The following is a 13,211-nucleotide window of genomic DNA, read 5'->3' as shown; positions in this document are numbered from 1 at the left end:
TAAGCATTAAATCAATTTAATAAATAGAGATTATCGTCTGCTAAACTAGGGTTAACTTTTCTTTAATTTGGAAGGAGTTGGGCGTCTTTTATTTACCTACATAATTTCAAAAGCGGTGTTCCCGCTTTTATTCTGTATAAAATTGCATGCTTTTCGTGATTTGTTCATTGCGTGATTTGAACTATTAAAAGGAACACAAAAAGGATAGGCTGATTCAGACATAAGATAAGTACATATTTTTTTGAAAAATAGATATAGTTATTGCAGTTGAATTTTCCGAATGATTTTATTTCTGTAATTTGTAAAATAATGGTTTAATTTTATTTGAAAGTTTTTTCTTGCAAATAGTTTGATTCATTAATTCAATTTATCGCTTACTTGGATAGCATTTATACTGATTAAACTATTATTTAATAGTTAAGTTACATTTGTGCACACTTATATTAACCATTGAATAGCATTTAATTAAAATGCTTTAATACAGGTGCACTATTTGTTCTGATTGTTTTCACAGTGTAGATACTATTCTGTACGCTATCCGGATGTCGCGATTTTCGAAGCGAGAACTTTTCGGATCACATTTTAAATTTGATGTATATACTGAATTAAACGGTAAGTTGATCATCTGAACATTGCTTAATGATTAATTCAGCTGACATCGATATTCTCAAATGGTTTAGAATTAAATTCAGCACATTCAGTATTCGTATCTTTATCAAGAGATTTTCAAGTGCATCACTAAAGAAAATCAGTCGGTGAACCTAAAAACAATCTTTTTACCCTCTTAGTGTACAAATTAGCTTAAAAACCAGACTTAATTAACTAAATGAAGTATATTTCAAGTGGTGGTAAAAGTTTCAACCAGATCTTTGAATCCAGAAATAAAAAAATTACGCTTGTTTGAATTTCTCAATGTACGATCAGTCTCGCTTGAAAATTTTGAAACTGTATGAGTCTTTATTTCACTGTATTCTAGTGGTGATTTCATAGTTATTTACGATACATTAGAAGGTGGCATTTTTCTAAATAACACAAATATATTTCAATAAATTCACATCCTGAAAACTTATGAAACATGTTTAAGCTTGATTGGGTGTATTCGACTTAGTACATTAAGTATAAGGATGCTTAAATGTTGCTAAAATAAGCGGAAGGTTTGTTTCAGAAATGTTCTACGTCATACTAAAAATTGTAAAAACACACAGGTTTAATTGTTATATAAAAATGCATGTAATTACACACATTCGAGGCCGTACTGTAGCCTATAATTGATCACAGTTCCTTCACTTTGTTTTGGATGAAGAGCTGTCTCTAATACTAATACCTGTCATTGGATTATCCTAAAAAAGAAATATATCTTTCGTTTACTTGAAAGCATCACAGTATTTATATTGATTTGAATTTAACATAAAATTGAGAATGGAAATGGGGAATGTGTTAAAGAGACAACAACCCGACCAAATAAAAAACAACAGCAGAGGGTCACCAACAGGTCTTCAATGTAGCGAGAAACTCCCGCACCCGGAGGCGTCCCTCAGCTGGCCCCTAAACAAATATATACTAGTCCAGAGATAATGAACGCCATACTAATTTCCAAATTGTACACAAGAAACTTAAATTAAAATAATACAAGACTAACAAAGGCTAGAGGCTCCTGACTTGGGACAGGCGCAAAAATGCGGCGGGGTTAAACATTTTTGTGAGATCTCAACCCTCCCCTATACCTCTAACCAATGTAGAAAAGTAAACGTATAACAATACGCACATTTCATAAAAAATTTTCAAATAACAAAGTCAGTGGACTAGATATTAATGATGTGCCTCCCTCTCAACCCATCCCAAAGTGGGTCGACCTATACCAACTTCTGGCCTGAATGTTTCTATAATGAGGCAGATGTAAATGAAAAATGAAGATAAAAAAAAAACATAACCGACTCCCAAGGAAAATAAAACAAGAGCCTTTCAGAAGAAAGCAATCCAGATTTTTTTTAAATTTATTTATATCTTACATTTTTTAATCTTTCAAGAACCATCTTTCATGAACGTTGAATGTGAAAATCATCCATATCATACTTGACCTTCATGTTATTATCAGTAACAACATATTTTAAAGTTTGAAAAGTTGTATGATTGAACTATTCATGAGTTAACGCACGGACACGACTGGAAACACCATTTTTAAATCTTTCAAGAAGCATATGAAATGACATGAGAGCAAAATTTACATTTTTAATGCACCTACCTAATACACGGCTAAATTATATATCACTGGAAAGCTAAGAATGTGTACTTTCTAAATATCCCGGTCGTCAAAAGAAATTATGGTGCATTTTTTTTTAAATCGAGATCAAAGGTCATGGGTGCAATTTCACTTCACGGATACTTTCAGTAGAAAAATCGAGTCAAAACAAATGCAAAAATGAAACAATTTTATAGGTATGCTGTATTACTATTTGGAAAATATATTTCTATCATAGTGTTACTTAATTTTGGTTGATTTAGCACTATAAAACCAGGTTTTATCCACCATGTTCTACATTTGAAAATGCCTGTACCAAGTCAGAAATATGACAGTTGTTGTCCATTCTTTTTTCATGTGCTTTGTTTTTTGATTTTGCCATGTGATTAGGAACTTTCCGATTTGATTTTCATCCAAGTTCAGTATTTTTGTGATTTTTCTTTTTATTAGTTGATTATTTGATATAGTAAATTGTATACATCAATTTAAAAGAACTGACACGGAGGGAAAACGAAATCGTGATACTTGTACATGATTTGACGTGATTTGTAATTTGTACAAGAAGGTAGGATCCATAAATCTAATAACACATGAAGCATGCATAAGAGTTGAATCGGTCTTTCAGTTCCCATAAAAAAACATGACATATTCTAACTTACTTTTTTATTTCCACATTAATGATATTTTATGAAAACCTAATCTTATGATAACCGTCGAATGATAAATCTACTTAAAATTGTTTTTTGAACAAATATATAAAATTTCCCTTTTATTATCAAACCATGATACTGATAATCCGGTTTTAGCTCCATTATACAAAGTTTCTCATTAATGGATTTGTTCTTCTTGATAACAGCACTTCGCCATAATCAAACACGTCATTCATCATGGGATTTGAGTTTCCAGCATTAAAGGTGCTTTGTTTGTTAATTAAATTTTTCAAGTACATTAAGTTTCTCATCTACTTGATTAAAGGTGCACTAGCTACGAGATTTAAAAAAATCTAAAATATGATGTTTTTTGCGCAATATTAAAAAAATGGAAATAGTGAAATAACTGTTTGCTTTTAGAAACCAGTATGGTTTAAATTTGTCAAAATAAGCTAAGAAACATTGATGATGAATTATTTACATGCAAGTGAACAATTCGACCTCATTGAATCTGTAATCATGTGAACTTCAATTTAAAATCTTTAGTTACGTATAGATCGATAACGCATGCATTATGTGTGCAAAGGTATCAAAAGGAAAAGAATGCCAATATTGAAAGTGAAACAAAGGTAAATCATTTAATTGACTGATTCGATACACAAAATCATTCTTATAAAGGTAAATCGACGATAAACATATATTTTTAATCTATAATATGAAATTAAACACACCCCACAAAAAAACAACAATTGCAATTAAATTATTTATGTTGACATTGCTTATAGGGTCATTATTTTTACTTTTGATACTTTGTATAAATGCTTTAAATTGTTATAAACCATATATTAGAAACTTAGTTTAACCGGTTAAGATCAATTTGGCAGTTAGTGTCCCTTTAATAGTTGAGCCCTACATTCAGTTATTATAACCAATTATGTCCCTTTTCTTTAAAAAAAATATTTAAAAAAAAATATTACTTTTACAATAACATTTCCGTATAACTGTTATGACCCTGTCTTGCTGGACTCGCCCCCCTATGTTTTTAAGCGAAAACAAATTTTGTTGGTATATAACCCTTTAAACATGAGAAAAGAAGATTTGCATGACATATTTGCCTACATTTCATTTCAATTAATATTATATCTATCACATACGTTGATATTTTAATGCGGGGATTTTTCAGGTGTAGAATCAAATTGGCTCAAACAAGAGACAGATTTGATGCGTCGACCTGACAAGTCCTCCTGATATGCATCATCACCCGCAATACGCACATGTCAAATAAAACGTCGAATATGGTCATACATGTAATTAGCTTCTTTCTAATTTTACAACGAATTCGCACATGTCAAATAAAACGTCGAATATGGTCATACATGTAATTAGCTTCTTTCTAATTTTACAATTATTCAGCTATTTTATGATCTAAATATATGAAAACATCTAGTGAGTTGAGAAAGAGACCTATTGTATCGGTCAATCAATTCGTTATAATTACCAAACTAGTTTTAGAGTGTGAATTTCACTCTGACAATTTTTAGTAGAAAAAAGACGCTTATGCAGTCTGTTCAGTATGAGTAATCAATTAAGTCATGTAAACTTTACATGCTTTAGAGATTATTTTGGTTATTTGGAAGTTATTAGTATCATATTTGTCATCAAATTTAGTTTAATGCTGTCATTCTGTATCAAACTCGAGGGAAATATTAAAATATGAAGCAAGTCGTCTAATGTAATAAGTATCATTATCAAATATGATATGTAAATTCTTATTTAAATAGCTCGCTGATTCCTATGTTTTCAGCCTGCAGTTTTTTATTATTACAAAATCAAAACGAATCAAAAGTCAAAACCGGAACTTATTACGAAATGAGATTTTGACTCATTAGACCATCTGCCTTACAAATTGACAAAATAAAATAAATAGATTCTGTACTTTTCAGTATCATATGCATAAACATTATATATAACTTGACAATACTTATAGCAGATACAAATACACTATGTCGGATTTTAAACGGTTGTTTCTTCTAATATGAAAATAAGGTTGTTATTGGACTTGTTTTTGGGTCACCGTTTGGCATTAAACAAAGAGTAAAACCTATATCAAATAAGAACAAACAATAATCGCCTGATTTGTCTACAAAATAATGCACAAAACACAAATAAGCTTTATAGAGCAAAGAACGAAAACCACTGAATTAAGGGCTTTTGATTTGAGATAGTATACACATAATAAGCTGGTTTAAACGTATGTCCGGTACGAAATGACAAATGTGGGTACGAAATGGTAAAGGTACGAAATGACTTGCTCCCCTTTCTGTCAGTGTCCTTCTCGAAGTTAACGGAGCGATCGAAATTGAATCGGAATATAACGACTTAAATACTCTAGTTTCAACAGTGGAATCAAGTACTTCATTTCGATTGTTTGCCGGCTCATTCAATATATTTAACCTTTGAAAGAGTGGAAACATAAAATGATAATAATTAAGTTCCTGCTTCCAACATAACAAATAATATGTTAAATTGCCATGCATATACGTTGCAACAAAACTTCGTTAGTTGACATGTAATGCCAGTTGATGATCTATATGAAGATGTGCTACTACTACCATGGTCCGACACATACTTCATTCTATCGCTCTACTTTACTAGTTTTTTACATTTTAACATGTAATCTCGATTAAAAAATCGGTATTATACTTTGTTCATTATGGATGAACCAACTACAAGTATAAACAATCAATTCATAATGGAATGGTTATTGATTATAGTGTCTGACAAGATTTTGTGAGGTAGACGACCGTCTTGACTTTTGATGTCCACAAATTGGCAGATCGGACATGTTTTGACTTTATTGAATGATTTCTTTAGTTTGGGATTAATTGTAATTAAAATATTCAAATGAGAATGAAAACTGTTTTTCTTATGAAGATAAACAATAATTTTACCTGGCGTATCCGTCCGTCAAATGTATTTCGGCATTTCTCTTCAAAAAATGACTTGTATAATGAAATAAAACTTCTTATTCGTAAACTTTCTCTTTTTTCTTCGGAATAGGCTTTTGAAAGATAATATATTTACTGTGTATTCGTAAAATTTTGTGAAAATAGAAGAAGTGGCGATTCTTACCTTTTATACCTTTACTTGCATTCATAAAACGTAATATCGACTCGTCCAGTGTCCAATTTGAAGGTCATTTAAATTACTGTACACATTCATATGAACGTTCTGATTTCATCAATGGTCATGTATGCAAAGCATTAGGTTATGAAGGTAAACTAATAACACCTTAATCCAATCAAATTTCATAAGATTCATTAACAATGACCAGTCCACACCATAACAAGTAAAAGGGATAAACTGGGTAGGTAGACTATGTCAGATATTTAAGGTTCAAAATTTTTAAATAACGAATAAAAAATTGAAAACCAAAAGTTTTATTTTAATTTCATAAAATTTCGTTCTATATTTGTATAGTTTTTGAATCTTTCATTTGCGTATTTAAAGCAATAGTAAATTTGGGTTTCAAGAGTCTACATAATTATTGACTTTATAAAAAATAGCCTTTTAAAACATTACATAATGCACAAGTATTAAGCGACTTCAACGTAAAATCATTTCTGAAAACACTGCAGATAATTTCATTCTTATTGATATAGTGGTATTGTCATAAAGTGCGTTGGAATGAACAGTGGTATAGCAAATATCGAATTCCTTCACAAAATGTTATAACACACTATATTTGTCATCTTTGAATATTGTGTCGTGTCTGTTGGTATGTTGAAATATTGATTGAAGGTCAACAAACGCTAAAACATATTGCTTGCTATTGAGACTTATTATTACGCAATCTCTGATTCTTACATTGCAGCCTTGCACAAGTACATAATTTCCAGGACTGCTTATGATTTTATTTGTTGAAACTTTCATCATGTTCAATTTAAAAACAATTCTAAACCTTATTACAATATGTCAAATATGTTATAAGAGTATAATTAAATTTGTGTCTGCCTTGTCTTTTTTTTTGTTATAGAAAATAACATTGCATTTGGAAAAGCAACTAAGCAATTAACAACTGTTAATCCATGGACATCTGAACATGCTGTCGATGGAAACTATATAGAATTCACATCAAATAAGTTTGAATGTACTCATACTAAAGCATATTTAAACACTGAGTTAAGCTGGTGGGCAGATGACCTTGGAGGATATTACAAAGTCACACATGTTGTTTTAACCGGAAGGACGCATACATGTTGTAGTGAGTACAAACCTGTACATTAAGATAGATTAACCTTTATCAAGACTGTTTAATAACAAGACTACCGACCTACAAAAAAGTTCAAATGAAAAGCCTTTAACAAATAGGCAAATCCAAAGGCGCAAACACACCTAACGAATGTAAAACAACTGTTATATTCAGGAATTGGTACAGGTATTTCCTTACGTAGAAAATGGTATATTGAACCTAGATTATAGCTACATGTAACTTAACCTTCCACGTTGCATAGTCATCCGTTAAATCATAAAAGGTACACGTACCTCAAAGCTAAAATAAAGGTCTCATCAATTTCTTTCTTAATAAGATAGTTGACCGTAAGAGAAACATGACGGATAAAATTAACTTCAAAAAGTTATCTTCATCATTTATTTCCCCTGTGCATTTGGACTGCCCTGAGAAATGAAAACAACACTTTTTTTACGTCCGAGGCGCTTTTGTGGGTACCCTACCCAGGAACGCTCAAACCGAATACTTGAAAGCTTAGGATGAATAACAATGTATAAGGACAGAACATTTTGAGATGAAACATTAAATGGTAAATATTGCTTATATTTTAACTTTAAAATACGCAATATAGACTTCTCAGTGAAACACACATAAAGGACATGTCAAAACCTTTTGTGTGTTTTCAATTAGGTTCACCTTTTAATTAAATGCATTTTTCATGTAACAATATTTTTCATTGGCTCAAAGTTATAATCAAATCCACAGTTGAACAGTCGTTACTAAGGACCCCTATTTTTTTTTTCATTTTGTAAGTTTGCATTTGTATGACGTCATGTTTAGCCCTGACGTTTTTGCGCCAAAATCATTCATGAAGTTTTGCTGAATTCTATTTTATGTCAAATTTATACATTTTTTCAAGCGTATTATTTCTTTTCTGCATTAGAGTTTTGATTTTGATTTGACAGACGCAAACTTCCGTTACGCGTCACCAGTTAACTGCATTTTGGACCGTCAAAACTGAAAAGGACGGTGGCAACAAATCAACTGCAGTACTTCAATAGCTCTTCAACTGATGGTATCACTTTTATGTTGTGTTGACATTTAAAGAGGAACAGAAACAATCAATGAAATATTCAAATAGTTCTATTATTCTTTAATTGTACGTCATAAGCTCTTAAACTGATGATATCATATTTGTGTTGTGTTGGCATTAAAAGAGAGGCAGAAACAACCAATTAAATATTCCGGTTGCCTAGTCGATGACAAACCGGCAATGCCATAGCAAAAAAGAAACCCCCAAAAAAACTAAATAACACCAACCCAACGAAAAAAAATAAGGATGACATCGGTGCTCAAAAGATTAGTAATAAGAAAGTTTGCGATAAAAATTAAAGCACGTTCTTTATTTTAAGATAAGGTTGAAACTTGACAATAATAGACAAAAAAGTAATAAGGCTCATATTGCGAAGAGACAGCAACCATAAACTAAAAAAGAGGACCAAATACCTATAGGAATCAAAATAACACAACAAGTTGTTGCAATGTTCTCGTTTTTAATTGTTAGCACACTGGTTACAAAACTATGACATTGATGTCATAAAAGACCCTCAATGCTTTTGTGATAAATGGGGAACTTTTCAAAAAGGAAGTACATCACATTGTCATTATCAACAGTCAAGTACAACATATTTGAATGCAACATGCCCACCAGATGTGAAAGGTAGATTCGTCAGGATAAAAAAAAAGAAGCAACGATTACCAACTTTCGCTCTGTGAGGTAGAAGTATATGGCGATCTTATTACAAACATGTCAGGTAAGTGTCATTGAAAATTCGCCTTTTCAAAATCTAAAAAATCGTGGGAAATTTTGTTGTTCGTATCCCAAAATGAAAATAACGTGACGTCATTGGCTAAATTTCCATGGTTTTGGACGTTTTTAACCAATCACCACGTTTTGTTGTACATTTTTGAAAATATTACCCAGAATGCAGTAGATTCTGAAACGGCGAATTCAAAATTGCATCTCCTGTATTCAAATCTCTTAATCTAAGTCCCTCCTATGCTTTTAAATTTGTTTTATAATACTCACTCGTCAACATTTCTAAAATCTTTCGTTGTTTGCCTAAACTTGAAACATAAAAACAGCAGCACTAAAATTATTACCTCTTTAGTGATGCTGAATTTTAATCAAATTACAAAAACCAATTTTTATATAATTTTGAAATTACATCTTTTAATTAAATATGTTACATATGTAACCATCATACTAATTGTATCGTAAATTATTGTTGCGTGTACAATCATATTTTGTAAATGAACATGCAGACATATTCTAATAAAAAACAAAACAAACTCTGAAATGCTTGATGAAACTTACGGTGTATCCCAAGGTAATATATTAGGGCCGCTTTTATTTTCTTTCAATTATGTCATTCAATTAAGTGAATGGTTTACAAGTTAGCATTGATACTGGTTGTAAGGTTTTCTCATTTTTTACATTCATATCCAAAACTGATTTCTAGAAATAGTTATCAAAGGTATCAGGCTTATAATGTAATACGCCAGACGCGCGTTTCGTCTTCATAAGACTAATCAGTGACGCTCAGATCAAATTAGTTAATAGAAAGCTATCACATATGTTGAAATCATGTAAAGATTGGCTGGTTGATACTAGTAGTTAGTTTTCTCAACACTTAGGATAGACTGAAAACCGTTAATTTGGACCAAAGACAAACTTCAGATTGTTAATGAAAAATATTTTTCCATTGAATGAGATCATATTAAAATTGAGAGTAAATCATATAAAATATTTCGGTATAATTTTTTATGTGACGAACCAGTTTTTGATAGTATTATAAATAAGGCTAATTATCGAATTTTTATAAAGATATAGAGAATGTTTGTCTCAACAATTTAAAACAAAAGAGTTTGTATTGCATTATGGCAATGCCATCTGGATTATGCATGCGCTTGTTGGTAAGGACGCTTATCCATGAAATTTAAAGACAAGCTTCGGGTTCTTCTCCAATAGAATTATATAGTTTATACTATATCCTCCTCAGCGAAAACGAATCACTTTAAATGATTTCGAAAAAAATGGATCATTGAAGGTTTGTAACCGAGTGTAACAACTTCGTCTAAATCAAGTATTTAATGTTTTTCACATCAAACAATGTCCAAATTACTTAAAAACTGATTTTACAAGAACTTCCTCGAATAGAAATACTAGAACATATGCTTACAATTGATCTGTTGCAACTGTCAAAGGTGTAGAATATTTTTCTTTCGTTTTAGTGGTATTCAAAACGGGAATGCATTGCTAGGTTTTGTAAACTTTCATGTGAATTCAAAAATGAAATTTAAGTATGAAGTAAAAAAAAAATCTAATGAGGAAACACAGGTCAATGTCAGATTCAGATTTTATATTTTATCAAAGTCCTTTTATACAAATATTCTAAGATGTTAAATTGATTGATAAATTATTAATGTTATTATCAAGACTATAAGGACCACTATTGGAAATAATATAAAAAAGAAGATATGGTATGATTGCCAATGAGACAACTATCCACAAAAGAACAAATTGACACAGACAATTAACAATTATAGGTCACCGTACGGCCTTCAACAATGAGCAAAGCACATACCGCATAGTCAGCTATAAAAGGTCCCGATAAGACAATGTAAAACAATTCAAACGAGAAAACTAACGGCTTTATTTATATAAAACAATGAACGAAAAACAAATATGTAACACATAAACAAACGACAACCACTGAATTTACAGGCTCCGAATTGGGACAGGCACATACATAAATAATGTGGCGGGGTTAATAAACATGTAAGCGGGATCCCAACCCGCCTCCTAACCTGGGACAGTGGTATAACATAAGAACGAACTATACAAATCAGTTGAAAAAGGCTTAACTCATCAGATGGACAAAAATAAATAAGCCTATTTGCTTTCATGAGTTATCCTCGGGTTAAGTCATTAGTGGTACTATACATATACAGTTGCTATATTCTAAGGTTGTATTATATATTTGTAAATATTGCCTTACCTGAATAAATATTATTACTATTATTATTATTATTTCACACTGACAACCAAACCGTAGGAGTTTCATTGAAATTCGACGGAAACAATCATACACTGTTGTTATTTAGAACATGGCTATGTATCATGTGTATCTTGTATTCTACTTTGTATTCCTCTATTTCCGAAATGAACTTGATTGTTACTGGTTGAGGTTTAAATCAGTAAGTTTTAACATCATTTAAAACAATCTGGTCAAGGCTACGACTGCCAAACTCTGTTCTCTGCTCGTACCGTTCTATATAACGTAATTAAAAGCTGTTTTCAGATTATGCAACAGTAAAGACTGTGCTTGCGTTTCCAATACGACTAAACACTGTGACGGTATACTATAAAAAAATTAAAACCGAATGAATTCGTACGTATAAATGCAGTTATGGTTTCATATCCTTATGTTATAAATGGCTTACATCAAAACAATTCTAAGGGGTTATTATGGAAACACCGGAGATTATAAAAACTAAAATAATGGACACTACTTTAACTGCATTAAGGATAGCTGGAAAAGTACTGGTAATATTTATAGAAACACTCTCCTTTTCCAAAATACCGTGTCGTTGATGCAGCTGTTGGTTACGATTAAAAATGATCTAATGAACCGCTTTAACTATGTGTGAGCAGTCAACATATTGGTGTTTTTCTGAACTCGTAAAGTAAACGAATACACGATTCATTGCTTGAGATTTATGATTGCTTGATTGATTGGTTTAATGATTTGGTGATTTGTTTACTCAGCATCAGCACACAAAAAAAAAAAAAAAAAAAAAATGCCAGATTAAGAAATTCTCGACTTTTCAATATATCTAAATTTGAAGTTCAAACTGATTTTGCAATTATTCAAAATATCCGAGTTCACGTTTCTGTTTCTGTTTTTGTTTGTTATATTATATTATATATGCATATGTGTGTAAAACGGCACAATTTTGATTTCAGATATATATCATCCATATAAAACTAAAGCATACGAATTTCCTGGTAAAGTTTACAATGGTCTATTCCTACAGAAGATGCTTGCCAGGAGTAACTTTGAGTGCATAAACCAATGCATTGGACACATGGGTTACTGTGCTGTAATATACAATAAGGCGACAAAAGAATGCTCCTTGATGAGCAAATCTGACAATAATGAAGAAACGACCCATTCGTTTCATGAAGATGATAACTGCTCATCATTTCTTATTTAAAATGGTTTCAAGAGCAATGAACCTTGACCATATCTTTTTTAATCTATTTGGTTATAAAAATTGTTATTTCAAAGTCTACCTGCTTACAAATTAAGAAAAACCTTAATTAATCACTGGTCCTCATCTTGGCTTGTTTTTATTTGGTTATTCGTTTTCCTGGTTAGTAAACCTTCTTTGAGTTGATGTATACTTTCCTTTAGAATTGTCTTTCTCACTCTGTTGTCATTATATTATATTTGCTGATCTGTCCTTACATTATCTCTATCTTTGATACATTGTTTTCTTTTGAAATTCGATATGTTTGAACTATTACTAGTTTTCAAGTTTATATCTTGATTTAGCTGTTCGTTGTGTTCTGTTTTTTTTTGTCCATGCATTGAATCTTTTTGTTTTCAAAAAACTTATTTATCCTAAATGCTTGTTAAACCCAACAACGTATTGGCAATGTTTGGCCACAGCCTTTAATATTATTTAAATGTATACAAATTGTATGTAAGCAATCTCAAAATAAATGTATGTATGTGCCGCAGATCGCTGGCAATTTAACTGTTACTTGTATATCTGAGGTTACCTTCATATTGCTGATTATGACAACCGTACAATTAAATATATATATAAATGACTACAACAGATTGTGGTAACTTGCTCCTTTAAATTTAAGTTTGGTATATGAAGTATGAACATTTATTTTGCAGACCAATATCAGTCTTTTCAAATGTTTCTCCTGAGAGATATCCTTTATTGTTATTGTATTTCACATTTTTGAAAATATCTGTTTCTATTACGATGTAAAACATTTTGCAACACAACA

Source organism: Mytilus galloprovincialis, chromosome 7 (assembly GCF_965363235.1).
Source record: "Mytilus galloprovincialis chromosome 7, xbMytGall1.hap1.1, whole genome shotgun sequence".
NCBI classification, from domain to species: domain Eukaryota; kingdom Metazoa; phylum Mollusca; class Bivalvia; order Mytilida; family Mytilidae; genus Mytilus; species Mytilus galloprovincialis.
This window is presented reverse-complemented; position numbering follows the sequence as displayed.